Here is an 18123-nt window from a genome sequence, read left to right on the forward strand (position 1 = left end):
CTAAGAGACATATTGGGTATTTAAATATTAGATTCCAAGTTTGTGTGAATACACAATTCACTTAAAACCAATTGCCCAAGGATCAGAAAAACTAATTTGCTAATGTGATATGAATTATACTTTATTGTTTGCATATTGATGTGCATGCTTATCTATGTGATTGTGGGCACACTTGAGTCAGAGAAGAACAACAGGTGTCTCCTCACCCTTCTTGTTTGAGGCAGAGTCCCTTTGTTTTATACTGTTGTATATACCAGGTTAGCCAGCTCGTGAGCTTCCAGGGGTTCTCCTGTTTTTGCCTTCTCTATAGTAAAAAAGTTCTAGGATTATAGAAATCTGGTCCCGCATCCATTTTTACAAGGATTCTGAAGATCAGAAATTGGGGCATTAGAATTTTGCATAGAAAAATACATTTACCCATTAACCATCTTCCCAGCACCGTATCAAATACTATACAGTTTGTTTACATATGTATATGTATGCAAGTTGTTCATTATGGGGATAATACAATCTGAGAACTCTAGTATGCCGAGGGTACTTAGAAAGAAAGATAATATATATATATATATATATATATATATATATATATATATATATAAAGACACAAGAATTTTCCCAAAATATGAAATAAAACATGTTATATATACTGTCATATATTTTACAGTGTTCTTGGGGAAGATCATTACTAAGAAAACTATTTTTTAAAGTAAAGATTTTACTAATTTATATTCAGTTGAAGAATGTTGTAGTGGTTTCATTAAAATGTGTTAAAACCCTAAAGGTCTTTCCTGTATCAACATTATTTTATTTTATATTTTGAAATGTAGAAAGAAATTAGAAAAGAAAACTTACTATTAAAACCAATGTCTACCATGAAGATTTTTGTATGTATTGTGTGTCTTCACATGAAATTTCTTTATGAATATCTATGCTAACTGTTTGTATGTTTGTTTGTTTTTGTATGTTTTTTTCCTGGCTTCAAATGGTATCTCTACTAATGACTTTTTAAAAAAGCTATAAGTAGTTGTTAAACAAAACAAAAACATTGCTTTGCCAAAGTACAATTCTTGTGTTCTACTGATACACAAATTTAATCTATCCACTGATATGCAATATTGACATATCATATCATGCTTATATCATAATGAAGTTATATATAAGGATAAGAAAATATTCCTGCCTCTTAACCTCATTCCATCAAGCAGAATATTTTATATTTATGAAGCACAGGCATTTAGTTCTAGTACTCAGAAGCAGAGGCAGGTAGATATATGTGAGATCTGTCAGCTTGATCTATAGAGCAAGTTCCAGGATAGCTGGAGCTACATGCACAGACTATGCCTAGAAATAAGTAAATGGATAAATCGTGTCTTAGGGTTTTACTGCTGTGAACAGACACCATGACCAAGGCAAGTCTTATAAAAAACAACATGTAATTGGTACTGGCTTACAGGTTTAGACATTCAATCCATTATCATCAAGGTGGGAGCAGGGAAGCATCCAGCAGGCATGTTGCTGGCAGAGGTGAGAGTTCTACATCTTCATCTGAAGGCTTCTAGTGAAAGACTGACTTCCAGACAACTAGGGTGAGTGTCTTAAGCCTACACCCACAGTGACAAACCTACTCCAACCAGGTCACACCTATTCCAACAAGGCCACACCTCCAAATGGTGCCACTCCTTGGTCCAAGAATATATAAACCATGACTTTCCACTCCCTGGCCCCTATAGACTTGTTCAAACACATGAGTCTATGGGGGGGAGGCATACTTAAAGATAGATAATGCAAGATGCATTTAGTCCAACTTTCAAAGTCCATTGCAGTCTCAACAATGTTAAAAGTCCAAAGTTCAAGGTCTCTTCTGAGATTCATCCAATTACTTAACTGTAACCCTCAAAGATAGACAGGAAACCAGCTGGGCAAACTCCAAACTCTACATCTCCATGGCTGATGTCAAAGTGGTCTTCGGATCTCCACTCCTTTTTCATCTTTGTTGACTGCAACAAACTGCTTTCTCCTGGGGTGGTTCCACTCCCAGTTAGCTGCTTTCCTCAGCATGTATTCCATGGCTCTGGCATCTTTAGCATCTTTGAGTCTCCAAGGCAATTTCAATGTTACAGTTTCTTGTTTCAGTGTCTGGGATTCCACTTGATCTTTTGGCCTCCTCCTAAGGGCTAGCATCACTTTTCCCTTTGTAGCACTCTAAGCTCAGGTTGATCCATTCCAACTAGGCTTCACCAATAGCCTCTCATAGGCTCTCTTCATGTGGTCAAGCCTCAAATGTTTTGCATGACACCTCCAGTCTTAGGCCATCAACTACAGCTGAGGCTATACCTTCTCCAATGGCCTTTCATGACCTCTCACAGTGTTAAGCCTCAGCTGTTCTTCATGACCCCTTCATGCCTTCAAAACAAGTATCACCTGGGTGACACTTACACATTACCAAATGAAGCTGCAGCAAAAGGTACAACCTTGCCTATCTCTGGAACACAGCTTCTTTGTGCTTCCAGAAGATTTCACCTCAGTGATGTTGGTCTTTTCTTAATCACTGCTAATTTCTTAGCTCCAGCTAACCAGCTTCAATTGTACCAGTAGTTCTTTCAATTCTTAACTCTAGAGCCAGAGCCACATGGCTGAAGCTGCTGAGTTCTGCTCCTTGCAGGAACTAGAGCATGACTCCCTTGTACTATTGCATTATCACTGGCTTTGTTTTGCTTGGCTATCCTGTATCTTGCTCTGCAGATTGACCTTGAAAGCAGAGATCAGCATGCCTGTCTCCTGGGATTAAAGGTGTGTACCACCATGCTTGGATCTAAATTTAACTGGGTAGAATCTTGCCCCAAGGTCCCACTCCCTTAATCTGTTATCTCCTAGAACACAGGATTTGCTCCATTTCACTTCCTGGTATGTGCCTTTAATACTTGAACCATATATTTTATATTTTTCCTTTCTAAGCTTGCTATGCTTGTTCAAACTTCTCTTCACAAGACTTAACCAGAGAATAAAGTCTCTGCTGCATTTTTTGAAACTTCCTTTGTCAATGCAATAATCTGAGTCTCTTTACCTTAGCCTCAGGCAGACTTTTCAGACATGGGCAAAAAGTAGCCACATTCTTCACCAAAATACCACAAAAACAGTCTTTATACCATATTCTGAAATTCTTCTCCTTTCAAATCTCTTGAGCCAGGTTAACATAGTTCAAATTACTCCCAGCACAAAATCTTCCATATACCTACTAGGATAACCTATTAAGCCCCATTTAAAGAATTCTACTGTTTTCTGAATCCAAAGTCCCAAAGTCCCTATTCTTTCAAATAAAAGCATGGTCAGGCCTATCACAGCAATACCCCAGTCCCTGGTACCAACTTCTGTATTAGTTAGGGTTTTACTGCTGTGAACAGACACCATGACCAAGGCAAGTCTTATAAAAAACAACATTTAATTGGGGCTGGCTTACAGGTTTAGATGTTTAGTCCATTATCATCAAGGTGGGAGCAGGGCAGCATCCAGCAGGCATGTTGCTGGCAGAGTTGTGAGTTCTACATCTTCATCTGAAGGCTTCTAGTGAAAGACTGACTTCCAGGCAACTAGGTGAGTGTCTTTAGCCCACACCCACAGTGACAAACCTACCAGGCCACACCTATTCCAACAAGACCACACCTCCAAATGGTGCCACTCCCTGGTCCAAGAATATACAAACCATGACAAATTGTTAGAGTAGCTAACCAGTAACTGATCTGTCTTAAAGTTCACTTTGCAAGATGGACCCCATAAATGACACTGCTTGGGTGACCAAATCTCTGACTACATATCCCAGTGGTCTAGGGCAAAACTAGTAATACAGATCTAAGAAAAAGGAAAAAAAAATGTAGTGAAAAATGACCCCTAATGATGTTATACTCAGAGGTCAGTTTCTTGTTCAGCCATTATTAGAGAAGCTTCCTTCTGTAGCAGATGGGAACAAATATAGAGACCCACTGCCAGAGATTACTCAGAGTGAGCGAATTTGGAACACTCAACCCTAAATTGGATATCCAACAAATCTTCCCCCATGTACATCAGAGAATCCTGCTAAAGAGGAGGCAGAAAGGTTTTAAGAGCCAGACATGATAAAAGACACCAAGAATTCAAGGACCTCTAAAGCACCATGAGCAAAGCTCATATGAACTCAAAGAGACTGAAGCAGAATACACAGCATCTGCACAGGTCTGCACCAAGTTCCTCTGAACTTACGACTTTCAGTTTAGTGTCTTTATGGGATTCCTGACCATGAGAATGAGTGGGTGTCAGAGTCTTCTGCCTTCTCTTGGGCTCTTTTCCTTGTGTTGGTCTGACTTGTATGAATTCAATTTGATAATTTTCATTTTATTAAAGTTTTATCTTATTAACTTTGAAAGATGAATGAATGAATGAATGTAATCCTAACCATTAGGGTAAAGATTAATAAATAAATTGTATTTATTTATGCAGGGAGAGGGGAAATAAGATTTTTTTTTTTTTTTGTAATGGAATGACACTGGGTATATCAACCACTCTAAGACAGATCTCATCAGGAGTTCTTGACCAACAAATAATGGAATCCATGGTTCATTTTTGTTGTTGTTGTTCTTCAGGGTTTTTTTTTTTTTTTTTTTGGTGTGTGTGTATGTGTGTGTGTCTTTATGTGTGTTTGTATGCATGTGTGCATATGGTTATTATTTGGTGGGATATTGGATGACATATTTTATTTCTATATTTTGGTCATTTTCTCTTTATGCTTTTTGTGTTTTGTTATGTTTGTTTGTTTGTTTTTTGTTTTTCGAGAAAAGTTAAGTTTGGCAAGTAGAGAAGAGCTTAGAGAAGAAAGAAAACATGATCAATTTATTTAGATTTGAAAATTGTTTTAAATAATAAAATATATAGATAAATAGAAGATACAGAGAAAAAAAGAGAGGACAGAGAGAGTGATGTTGAGGAAATGGAAAGTACAAATGCATTCTTGTTTTATATAAGTCTTTAGGATTCATGTCACAGGTTCACATGCACAAATCTTGTGATTCACACACTGTCACTTTCCATCATGGCTATACCACTCAGAACCTTGCTCATTTTAGCAATTTTCATCTCCCAATGCTAGTTAGTGTTTTGGCTGTTCATCCTTACTGGTGTGGAGTGATGAACAATTTTTCTAACAAAATTTTCACAATACAATATGATGATGTGGGCAATGGTGTTGGTGGTGATGATGGTGGTGTGTAGATATTACATCTATCTCATTTTAATCATCTGCCATTTAACTAAACATACATGACAAATATGAATGTGTGGTTATTTAAACAAAGAAACAAACAAACAAACAAACAAAATCCTTGCCACTCTTTTGTATTACATATATCTCCAAGCAACAAATTAAAAGTCTTCAAAATTGTCGAAAGATTTTGCTCCTTTCTCCTTTGGCTATCAGAGACCAAAGCTGCCATCACACATGTTTATTATAATTACTATTCCATTAGTTACCTTTAGGTACTCACAACAATCTTTATTTGTGCCTAATTTTACAAAAGCAAGTACTACAATTTGTGTACAAAATCTCCTCACTTGGCTATACCATGCTACCCAGGGAATTCTTATTAGATCTAACTGAATTCTTATTAGCTCTAACTTAGACTACATAGACTACAGATGAGTTTCCCTGTTGATATAGGATCGGAACACTTATGTTTTAAAATTTTTCACTGGGAATCCTAATTAACCTTTTATCTGTCAAATGGTTATTTGTTTTAATTTATGTCAGTGTGCTGATGGGATTGATGTCTAAGTCAGTAAACATATGGACTCTAACTAATTCTAATCATTCCCAAAACAGATTAGCATACTAGGTAGAAGTGTTGACTCTAACCATGGTGGAAATAAAACATACGTGCATGAATATGGTCCCACTAACATGCAAATCTAAGAATCTGCTGTCATTAAATAAAGCAACTATTACTTGTTATCATTTACAATGACATATATAGTTATTTACAATGACTATATAGCCTTAACAGAAACCCAAGTAATTTTACAGAATAGAACCAGAAAAATACATATTTAAGTTGAGGAAGCATGAACATAATTATGTAGAAGGGGAATATATCCATGTCAGTACACATCCTTGAACATAGCTCCATAGTGCAAGGTACATTAGAGCATATATGGGTATTATAAAACCCAAGATTTAGAGGACATACAAGGAAAGTATTCTACTAATAGCACATCAAAAATCTTGAAGAGAAGATGCAATATATAAATAAATAAGTTTTTAGTTTAAAGATTTTTGGTATTTATTTGTGTTAATTGAATTGTTATGGCAAATATACACTTTGGGATGTATAGAGAACCACTTAAAGGATGTGAAAACTAACACTGTACCCCTTTTTTATGGTTCTAGAGAAAAAAAAATTCAATGAACTGATATAAATTTTCTGTATACCTTTGTGTTCATACTTTTAAGATCTTCAGTATTATTTCATGATCACTAGAATGAAATGTCTACTACAACACCACAACAATATAAAGATTTTATACTACATTAGGTCTACTTACTTTTTATTTTATTTGGTATTTTCTTTATTTACATTTCAAATGTTATCCCCCTTCCTGGTCTCCCTCCGAAGTCCCCCTCTCCTTATACCCTTCCCCCTCCCCGTTCTCACCAACCCACCTACTCCAGCTTCCTAGCCTCAGCATTTCCCTACACTAGAGCTTAGAGCCTTCACAGTACCTAGGGCCTCTCCTCCCAAGGATAACCAACAAGACCATCCTCTGCTGCATATGTAGTTGGAGCCAGAAGTCCTACCTTGTGTACTCTTTGGTTGGTGGTTTAGTCCCTGGGAGCTCTGGGGGGTACTGATTAGTTCATACTGTTGTTCCTCCTATGGAGCTATAAACCTCCTCAACTCCTTCCTTGGGTCCTTTCTCTAGCTCCTTCATTGGGGACCTTGTGCTCAGTCTAATGGATGGTTGTAAGCATTTCATTCTATTTTTGCCAGGCACTGGCAGAGCCTCTCAGGATACAGCTATATCTGGCTCCTGTCAGCAAGCTCTTGTTGGCATCTGCAACAGTGTCTGGGTTTGATGGTTGTATATGGGATGGATCCCCAGGTGGGGCAGTCTGGATGGCTTTTCCTTCAGCTTCTGCTCCACACTTTGTCTGTTTAACTCTTTCCATGGGTATTTGGATCCCACTTCAAAGAAGGAATGAAGTATCCACACTTTGGTCTTTCTTCTTGAGTTTCAGATGTTTTGCAAATTGTATCTTGGACATTCCGAGCTTCAGGCCTAATATCTACTTATCAGTAAGTGTGTATCTTGTGTGTTCTTATGTTACTGGGTTACCTCATTTAGGATGATATCCTCCAGATCCATCCATTTGCCTAAGAATTTCATCAATTCATTGTTTTTTATAGCTGAGTAGTAATCCATTCTGTAAATGGACCACATTTTCTGTATCCATTCCTTTGTTGAGGGACATATGGGTTCTTTCCAGCTTCTGGCTATTATAAATAAGGCTGCTATGAACATAGTGGAGCATGTGTCCATATTACAACTTGGAACATCTTCTGGGTATACGCCTAGGAGAGGTATTGATAGATCTTCGAGTAGTACTATGTCCAATCTTCTGAGGAACCACAAGACTGCTTTTCAGAGGGGTTGTACCAGCTTGCAATTTCACCATCAATGAAGAAGTGTTCCTCTTTCTCCACATCCTTTCCAGCATCTGCTGTCACCTGAGTTTTTGATCTTAGCCATTCTGACAGGTGTGAGGAGGAATCTTAGGGATGTTTTGATTTGCATTTCCCTGATGACTAAGGATGTTGAACAATTTTTTAGGTGCTTTTGAGCCATTTAATATTCCTCAGTTGAGAGTTACTTGTTTAGCTCTGTACTCAGTTTTTTAGTAGGGTTATTTGCTTCTCTGGACTCTAACTTCCTGAGTTCTTTGTATATATTAGATTTTAGCTCTCTTTGCATTATGTAAAGATCCCAATCTTTTTGTTCCTGTTTGTCTTATTGACAGTGTTCTTTGCCTTCCAGAAGCTTTGCAATTTTATGAGGTCTCATTTGTCAATTCTTGATCTTACAGCATAAGTCATTTGAATTCTGTTCAGGAATGTTTCCCCTGTGCCCGTATCTTCGATGCTATTCCCCACTTTCTCCTCTATAAGTTTCAGAGTATCTGCTTTTCTGTGGAGGTCCTTGGTTCTCTTGGACTTGAGACTTTTACAAGGAGATCAGAATGAATCAATTTGCATTCTTCTACATGCCAGCACCATTGGTTGAGAATGCTGTCACTTTCCCACTGGATGGTTTTAGCTCTTTTGTCAAATATCAAGTGACCATAGGTATGTGGGCTCATTTCTGGGTTTTCAATTCTATTCCATTGATCTACCTGCCTGTCATAGCATCAATACCATGAAGTTTTTGTTTGTTTGTTTGTTTGTTTCACAGTTTCTCTATAGCAGAGCTTGAGGTCAAGGATAGAGATTCCACCAGAAGTTCTTTTATTCTTGAGAATAATTTTCACTACCCTAGGTTTTTTGTTATTCCAGATGAATTTGCAAATTGCTCTGTGAAGAAATGAGTTGGTATTTTGATGGCGCTTGCATTGAATCTGTATATTACTTTTGGCAAGATGCCAATTTTACTATATTAATCCTGCCAATTTTTGGGCATAGGAGACCTTTCCATCTTCTGAGATATTCTTCTATTTCTTCAATGAAGTTTTTATCATACAGATCTTTAACTTGCTGAGTTAAAATCACTCCAAGATATTTTACATTATTTGTGACTATTGTGAAGGGTTCTGTTTCCCTAATTTCTTTCTCAGTCCATTTATCCTTTGTGTAAAGAAAGGTCACTGATTTGTTTGAGTTAATTTTATATCCAGTTACTGCACTGAAACTGTTGATAATGTTTAGGAGTTCTCTGGTGGAATTTTTAGGATCACTTACAGTATCTGCAAAGAGTGATATTTTGACTTCTTCCTTTCCAATTTGTATCCCCTTGATCTCCTTTTGTTGTCAAATTGCTCTGGCTAGGACTTCAAATACTATATTGCATAGGTAGAGAGTGAGAGGGCAGCCTTGTCTATCCATGATTTTAGATGGATTGGTTCAAGTTTCTCTCCATTTAGTTTGATGTTGGCTACTGGTTTGCTGTATATTGCTCTTATTATGTTTAGGTATTTGCCTTGAATTCCTGATCTTTCCAAGACTTTTATCATGAACAGGTGTTGGATTTTGTCAAATGATTTCTCAGCATCTAATGAGATAATCATATGGATCTTTTTTCTTTGAGTTTGTTTATATAGTGGATTATGTTGATGGATTCCCATATATTGAATCATCTCTGCATCACTGGGATAAAGCCTACTTGATCATGATGGATAATCATTTTGATGTGTTCTTGGATTCAGTTTGTGAGAATGTTATTGAACATTTTTGCATCAATATTCATAAGGGAAATTGGTTGAAGTTCTTTCTTTTCTTGTTGGATCTTTGTGTTGTTTAGGTATCAGAGTGATTGTGACTTCATAGAACGAATTGGGCAGTGCACCTTCTGTTTCTATTTTGTGGAATAGTTTGCAGAGTATTGGAATTAGGTCTTCTTTGAAGATCTGATAGAACTCTGCACTAAACACATCTGGTCCTGGGCTTTTTTTTTTTTTTTTTTTTGTTTGTGAGACTATTAATGATTGTTGCTATTTCTTTAAGGGATATGAGACTGTTTAGATAGTTTATCTGATCCTGATTTAACTTTGGTACCTGGCATCTCTCTAGAAAATTGTCAGTTTCATCCAGGTTTTCCAGTTGGGTTGAGTATAGGATCTTGTAGTATGATTTGATATATTTTGGATTTCCTCAGTTTCTGTTGTTATGTTTCCCTTTTCCTTTCTGATTTTGTTAATTAAGATACTGTCTCTGTTCCCTCTAGTTAGTTTGGCTGAGGGTCTATCTATTTTGTTGATTTTCTCAGAGCCAGCTCCTGGTTTGGTTGATTCTTTATATAGTTCTTTCTGTTTATACTTGGTTGATTTCAGCCCTGAGTTTGATTATTTCCTGCTGTCTACTCCTCTTGGGTGAATTTGCTTCCTTTAGTTCTAGAGCCTTCAGGTGTACTGTCAGGCTTCTAGTGTATGCTCTCTCAAGTTTCTTTTTGGAGGCACTCAGAACTATGAGTTTTCCTCTTAGAACTGCTTTCATTGTGTTCCATAAGTTTGGGTATATTGTGGCTTCCTTTGCATTAACTCTAAAAAGTCTTAACTTCCTTTCTTTATTCCTTCCTTGACCAAAATATCATTGAATAGAGTGTTGCTCAGCTTCCATGTGTATGTGGGTTTTTGTTATTTATGTTGTCATTCATGATCAGCCTTAGTTTGTGGTGGTCTGAGAGGATGCATGGGATTATTTCAATCGTCTTGTATCTTTTGAGCCCTGCTTTGTGAGCAATTACATGGTCAGTTTTAGAGAAGGTACCATGAGGTGCTGAGCCGAAGGTTTATTCTCTTGATTTAGGATGAAATGTTTTATAGATATTTGCTAAATCTGTTTGGTCCATTATTTCTGTTAGTTTCACAGTGTCTCTGCTTAGTTTTTGTTTCTATGATCTGTCCATTGATGAGAGTGGGGTGATGAAGTCTCCCACTATTATTGTATGCTGTGCAATGTGTGCTTTGAGCTTTAGTAAGGTTTCTTTTATGAATGTGGATACTCTTGCATTTGGAGCATAGACGTTCCGAACTGAGAATTCATCTTGGTGGATTTTACCTTTGAGGAGTATGAAGTGTGGCTCCTTAATTTTTTATTTTATTTTGTTTTGTTTTGTTTTGTTTTTGTTTTTGATAACTTTAGGTTGAAAGTCAATTTTACTGGATATTGGAATGGCTACTCCAGCTTATTTCTTGGGACCATTTGCTTGGAAATTTGTTTTGTTTTGTTTTGTTTTCTTTCTTTCTTTTTTTTTTTTTCTCTTTTATGATTTCTTTTTATTCTTTTTTTTGTTTTTGTTTTTTTTTGTTTTTTTTTTAATTAGGTATTTAGCTCATTTACATTTCCAATGCTATACCAAAAGTCCCCCATACCTACCCACCCCCACTCCCCTACCCACCCACTCCCCCTTTTTGACCCTGGCGTTCCCCTATACTGGGGCATACAATGTTTGGGTGTCCAATGGGCCTCTCTTTCCAGTGATGGCCGATTAGGCCATCTTTTGATACATATGCAGCTAGCGTTTGTTTTGTTTTGTTTTGTTTTCTTTTCTTTGTTTCCTCAATGTGTCTCTTTTTCTTTTTTTCTTTCTTTTATTAGATATTTTCTTCATTTACAGGAAATTTGTTTTCTAATCTTTTACTCTGAGGTAGTATCTGTCTTTGTTACTGGCATGTATTTCCTACAGCAAAATGTTGGGTCCTGTTTATGTAACCAGACTGTTACTCTATGTCTTTTTATTGGGGAATTGAGTCCATTGATATTAAGAGATATTAAGGAAAAGTAATTGTTGGTACCTGTTGTTGTTGTTAGAGTTGGTGTTAGAGACCATACCATGAGAAATCGAGCTTTTCACAATTTCCCACTCTGACAAGCTAAATGGTCTTGTGCTAGGAGGCAGTTGTCACTCCCTTCTCCCTGTTCCCTTCCTTGCACCTGAGGCTGTAAAAGCTGAATTATAGTCCCCTCTTCTGTTGGGAGCCGCCCTCACATTTGCCATTATAAGATGGTGCTGACAGCTGTGTTCTAAGTGGTAAACATAATCTGCACACGTGCAGGGGCAGTTTTCCCGCCATGTGTTTTGCCTTTCTCGTGATGACAACTGGGCCGATGGGCTGCAGCCAATCAGGGAGTAATACGTCCTAGGCGGAGGATAATTCTCCTTAAAAGGGACGGGGTTTTGCCGTTTTCTCTCTCTTGCTTTCTTGTTCTTGTTCTTTTTCTTGCTTTCTTGCTCTCTCTTGCTCTTGCTCTGGCTCTCTCTTGCTTGCGCTCTTGCGCTCTGGCTCCTAAAGATGTAAGCAATAGAGCTCTTGCTCTCTTGCACTCTTGCTCCTGAAGATGTAAGCAATAAAGTTTTGCCGCAGAAGATTCCGGTTTGTTGCGTCTTTCCTGGCCGGTCGCGAGAACGCGAGAACACGTGTAAGAGTTGGTGCCGAAACCCGGGATGAGAAAACCCCGGACGAGAAATCCTGGGATGAGAAAACCCGGGACGGTTACCATCACCGGCGCAAGGAAGATTCCTCATTCCGGAACCAGAACTGCGGGTCATGGTAATGAAGTGTTCCCGTAAAACAGACTGTTGAGAAGGATCCAGCCTGGATTCAGAACTTCTCAGCTGGGGAACGGTGGTAATGAAGTGTTCCCGAAACACAGACTGTTGAGAAGGATTCAACTGCGTGAATTCAGAACTCTTCAGCTGGGGAACAGGGTACCCGTAAGTATAGCTTTACAAGGTAAGTCTGGCCTTGAACTTTCTAACGAAATTCAAGACAGTCTATCAGAAGTAAAGTGGGAAATAGCTTTACAAGGTATGTTTGGCCTTGAACTTTCTCTAGTGTTAGGAGCCTTTTTGTTCCTTTTCACATGTTATCAAGTGGTTAAGGCAGGGCTAAAAATTCTGGATGAAATTCAGGGCAATCTATCAGAAGTAAAGCGGGGAGAGAGAGTAGGAGCAAAGAGGAAATATGGCACACAAAATAAGTATACAGGCCTTTCTAAGGGTCTTGAACCTGAGGAAAAGTTTAGGTCAGGTAAGAATACCTGGGGAGAGATTAGAAGGAAAGAAAAGAAAAAAGATCAATCAGCGGAGGTCTCTAGGAGAAGGAGCCTATACTCATCACTAGATGAGCTCAAGGAGCCAGTTCTTAATAGTTCTAAATCAGATGAAAAGGCTATTAGGGCCTGGAAGGCGCTCTCCCGAGCAGGTGAAGCCACTGGACAACTAACAAAGATCGTCCAGAGACCTCAGGAGTCATTCTCAGATTTTGTGGCCAAAATGACAGAGGCAGCAGAGCGTATTTTTGGAGATTCAGAGCAAGCCGCACCTCTGGTAGAATAGCTTATTTATGAGCAAGCCACGCAGGAATGCAGAGCGGCCATAGCCCCAAGAAAGAACAAAGGTTTACAAGACTGGCTCAGGGTTTGTCGGGAGCTTGGGGGACCTCTCATTATGCGTTACTTCCATTCAGTATGAGAAATTTACTAGAGCAGCTAATTTGTTAAAAAGTCTTTCTCAGTATATGTTACAGAATTGGACGGCTGAATTTGAACAGACCCTTCGGGAATTGAGACTTGCCATCATTCAGGTCAACTCCACGCGCTTGGACCTGTCCCTGATCAAAGGATTACCCAATTGGATCTCCTCAGCATTTTCCTTCTTTAAAGAATGGGTATGGGTGGGATTATTTGGAGATACACTTTGCTGTGGATTAGTGTTGCTTCTTTGGTTGGTCTGTAAGCTTAAGGCCCAAACTAAGAGAGACAAGGTGGTTATTGCCCAGGCACTTGCAGTACTAGAACATGGTGCTTCCCCTGATATATCTATGCTTAAGCAATAGGTCGCTGGCCACTCAGCTCTTGCACCCCACGAGGCTAGTCTCATTGCACGGGATAGAGTGAGTGTGCTTCAGCAGCCCGAGAGAGTTGCACGGCTAAGCACTGCAGTAGAAGGGCTCTGCGGCACATATGAGCCTATTCTAGGGAGACATGTCATCTTTCAAGAAGGTTCAGTGTCCAAGTGTCCTTCTCCCCAGGAAAAACGACACGGGAGCAGGTCAGGGTTGCTCTGGGTAAAAGCCTGTGAGCCTAAGAGGTAATCCTGTACATGGCTCCTTTACCTTCACACTGGGGATTTGACCTCTATCTCCACTCTCATTAATATGGGTGGCCTATTGCTCTTATTAAAAGAAAAGGGGGAGATGTTGGGAGCCGCCCTCACATTTGCCATTATAAGATGGCGCTGACAGCTGTGTTCTAAGTGGTAAACATAATCTGCACACGTGCAGGGGCAGTTTTCCCGCCATGTGTTCTGCCTTTCTCGTGATGACAACTGGGCCGATGGGCTGCAGCCAATCAGGAAGTAATACGTCCTAGGCGGAGGATAATTCTCCTTAAAAGGGACGGGGTTTTGCCATTTTCTCTCTCTTGCTTTCTTGTTCTTGTTCTTTTTCTTGCTTTCTTGCTCGCTCTTGCTCTTGCTCTGGCTCTCTCTTGCTTGCGCTCTTGCGCTCTGGCTCCTAAAGATTAAGCAATAGAGCTCTTGCTCTCTTGCACTCTTGCTCCTGAAGATGTAAGCAATAAAGTTTTGCCGCAGAAGATTCCGGTTTGTTGCGTCTTTCCTGGCCGGTCTCGAGAACGCGTGTAAGACTCTTCCTTATCTCTTCCTGACTCCTATGACATCCAAGGACATGAGTTACACGCTGAGCCGAGCCTGACACCCAAGGCTGTTAAGGAGGATCTATGTTCCAGAGATAAGACACAGAGTGCTCGCAGCCTAGAGCCTGACTTCGGTCCTCATGTCAGCAGATGCCCACCTCTTTGTTCTTTGTTAATTCCCCCTCGACCTCTCCCTATTCCCCTCAATGTATGCTTTAAAAACCGTTGTTTCCAGCCTTTCACTCTGAGGTTGGAAACAAAGGTTTTATGAACTAACCAGTACGCCGGAGCTCTTGACTCTAGCTGCATATGTATCAAAAGATGGCCTAGTCGGCCATCACTGGAAAGAGAGGCCCATTGGACACGCAAACTTTATATGCCCCAGTACAGGGGAACGCCAGGGCCAAAAGGGGGGAGTGGGTGGGTAGGGGAGTGGGGGTGGGTGGGTATGGGGGACTTTTGGTATAGCATTGGAAATGTAAATGAGCTAAATACCTAATAAAAAATGGAAAAAAAATCTAGAAAAAACAAAACAAAACAAAACAAAACAAAACAAAAACAAAAAACAAAAAAAACAAAACCGTTGTTTCAGCCTAATAAATGGAGACCTTGATAGGAAAGATCTACTTGGTCTTTGGCTCTTATTTCTCTCCCATCCCATTTTCTTCCAGGTTTGTGGTCCCCCTCACACCCACGAATAACTGAGTCCCGCAAGACGGGATAAGTTGGGACTCTGTTCATGTGGCTATCTTCTTTTATGTTTGTTGAAAGAGTACTTTCTTGCTTTTTCTAGAGCATAGTTTCCCTCCTTGTGTTGGAGTTGTGGAAAGGTAATGTGTAAATTTAGTTTTATCATAGAATATCTTGTTTTCTCGATCTATGGTAATTGAGAGTATTGCTGGGTATAGTAGCCTGGGCTGGCATTTGTGTTCTCTTTGGGTCTGTATGACATCTGCCCAAGTTCTTCTGGATTTCATTCTCTCAGGTGAGAAATCTGGTGTACTTCTGATAGGTCTGCCTTTTATGCTATTTGACCTTTTTACCTTATTGCTTTTAATATTCTTTCTTTGTTTTGTGCATTTGCTGTTTTGATTATTATGTGATGGGAGGAATTTCCTTTGTGGTCCAATCTATTTGGAGTTCTGTACACTACTTCTATGTTCATGGGTGTCTCTTTCTTTAGGTTTGGGAAGTTTTCTTCTATACTTTTGTTGAAGATGTTTACTGGCCCTTTTATTTGAAAATCTTCCTTCTTGTCTTTACCTATTATCTTTAGGTTTGGTCTTCTCATTGTGTCCTTCTGGATTCCCTGGATGTTTTGGGTTAGAACCTTTTTGCAGTTTACTTTTTCTTTGATTGTTGTGTCAATGTTTCCTATGATATCATCTGCACCTGCAATTCTCTCCTCTGTCTCTTCTATTCTGTTGGTGATGCATGCATCTATGACTCTCGATCTCCTTCCTAGGTTTTCTATTCCAGAGTTCTCTCCCTTTGTGATTTATTTATTGTTCTACTTCCATTTATAGATCCTGGATGGTTTTGTTCAATTCCATCATCTGTTTGGTTATGTTTTCCTGTGATCCTTTAAGGAGTTTTTGTGTTTTCTCTTTAATTGTTTTTACCTGTTTACCTGTGTTCTCCTGTACTTCTTTAAGTGAGTTATGCATGTCCTTATATTCCTTCATCATCTTCATGAGAAGTGACTTTAGATCCATAGCTTGATTTTCTGGTGTGATGGTGTATCCAAGACTTGCTATATTGGGAGAATTGGGGTTTGATGATGCCAGGTAACCTTGGTTTCTGTTGCTTCTGTTTTTATGCTTACCTCCTGTCATCTGATTATCTCAAGTGCCCCCTGCCTCATTATATCTGATTGGAGCCTGTTCTTCCTGTATTCCTAGTTGAGTCAAAACTCTTCAGAGTCTGTATTTCTCTGTGATCTTGTGATTCTGGGATCCTGTGATCCTGAGATTCTGAGTGTGTCAGAGTTCCTGGGAGTGAATATGCCTCTGAGACCCTGAGATCTTGGTGTGACCAAGCTTCTGGGATCCTGGAATCCTGGAATCCTAAGATCCTGGGCATGTTAGAGCGCCCAGGAGTGGAGACTCCTCTCCTCTGGGGACTTTGGAACAGTCCACCGCCATTACAGCACTGACCAGAAGAAACCTGAATCAGTCAGGTTTATTGGTTCACTGGAACCTGCTGGTTCCAATCACTCTAGGTGGTGTTGGAGCAGATGTTGTGTTCTACTTCCTGGTGCTCCTAAGACGCTCTAGTTGTTAGAGTATCTGGGAGTGGAAACTCTTCTCTTCTGGGGACCATGGGACTGTCCGCTGAGATTGCATCCAAGGTAGAGTGGCCTAGATCTACTTATTAAATGACTAAGAAATAAGTTTAGGTGTGAGACACATATACAAGCATTACACTCTGTTAATTCTACTTCTAAAATGGACCAATGTCTCATCTCTAATTACTTTTCTAATTCTTAATTCCTTCTAAAGAGAAACAAAGAAACAATGTGCCTGGGCTGCATATTAAATATCTAACATGTACTAAGTTGAAAGGGTTATTCTCTAGCTATGTCTCATCATCATCTACCCAAAATCTCTGTTCATATAACCTGTAGCTACTTCCTAGGTTTATGTCTATAAAGTATCACACCATACACACCAGCATTTTTGAATATATTTTCTTTTCATATACAATATATCCTGAGTATAGTTTCTCTCCTTCCACTTCTCTCATTTCCTTCTCACCTCTCCTACTCTTCAGATTTACTCACCTTTTGTCTCTTCTTAGGGGAAAATCAGGCTTATATGAGACAATATCCGTTCATGACAAAAATATATTATAATATGAAGCAAAATCACCATATCCAAATTGGATATTGTAACCTAGCATGAAGAAAAGAATTATAAGAGCAGGCATAAGAGTCAAAAGCCATGCATTTTCACAGTCAATTGTCCCATCAAATTACTTATCTAATAGCTATAACATATACCCAGAAGACCTGCTACAGAACCATGTAGGCCGTTTGCTTCCTGCTTCAGTGTCTGTGATCTTTTATGTAGTTTGCTTAGTTGATTGAAAGGGCGTTGTTTTCCTGGTGTCTTCCATCTTCTCTTTCTCTTAGCCTTTTGTTCAACAAGATTTCAGAAGCTCTGAAATGGAAGGATTTGATGGAGACCTCCAATTTAGGCTCCCTTAACACATAATGCCTGGCTGTGAGTCTCTGCATCTGTTCCCATTTGCTGCCAGAGGAAGCCTCTCTGACAGGGACTGGATAAGACACTGGTCTATAAATACAGCAGAATATCACTAGGAGCCATTTATTAATACTTTCATTTTTTTTAAGACCAGTAGTATTTGATTTTAAGTTAAGTCTCTGCTATTTAGTCACCGATTCATTGTAACCATAGGAGTGATAAATAGGGCATCCTCCTAGTGGCATGGGTCTTAAGTTAAACAAACTTTGGTTGACTAATACCACAAGTTCTATTTAAACACTGCCTATGTATATTTTTAAGGCAGGACAGATTGTAAATCAAATATTTGTGCCAGAGTTGATTTCTTTCTTTATCTTTTGGTAGCCTACGAGTGCATCATCACACCAAAAGGATTAGAACTTAGGGGTGGAGGCTCTATAAAGGCAACAGGTCAATTTCTGGATGCTCAATGAGTTGTATTGTTGTTTTAGAAATGTGGCTTCAAATGCAGTTTGTAAAGAGCAACCATTTGT

The sequence above is a fragment of the Mus musculus genome, chromosome 10, assembly GCF_000001635.26.
Source record: "Mus musculus strain C57BL/6J chromosome 10, GRCm38.p6 C57BL/6J".
Lineage (NCBI taxonomy): Eukaryota > Metazoa > Chordata > Mammalia > Rodentia > Muridae > Mus > Mus musculus.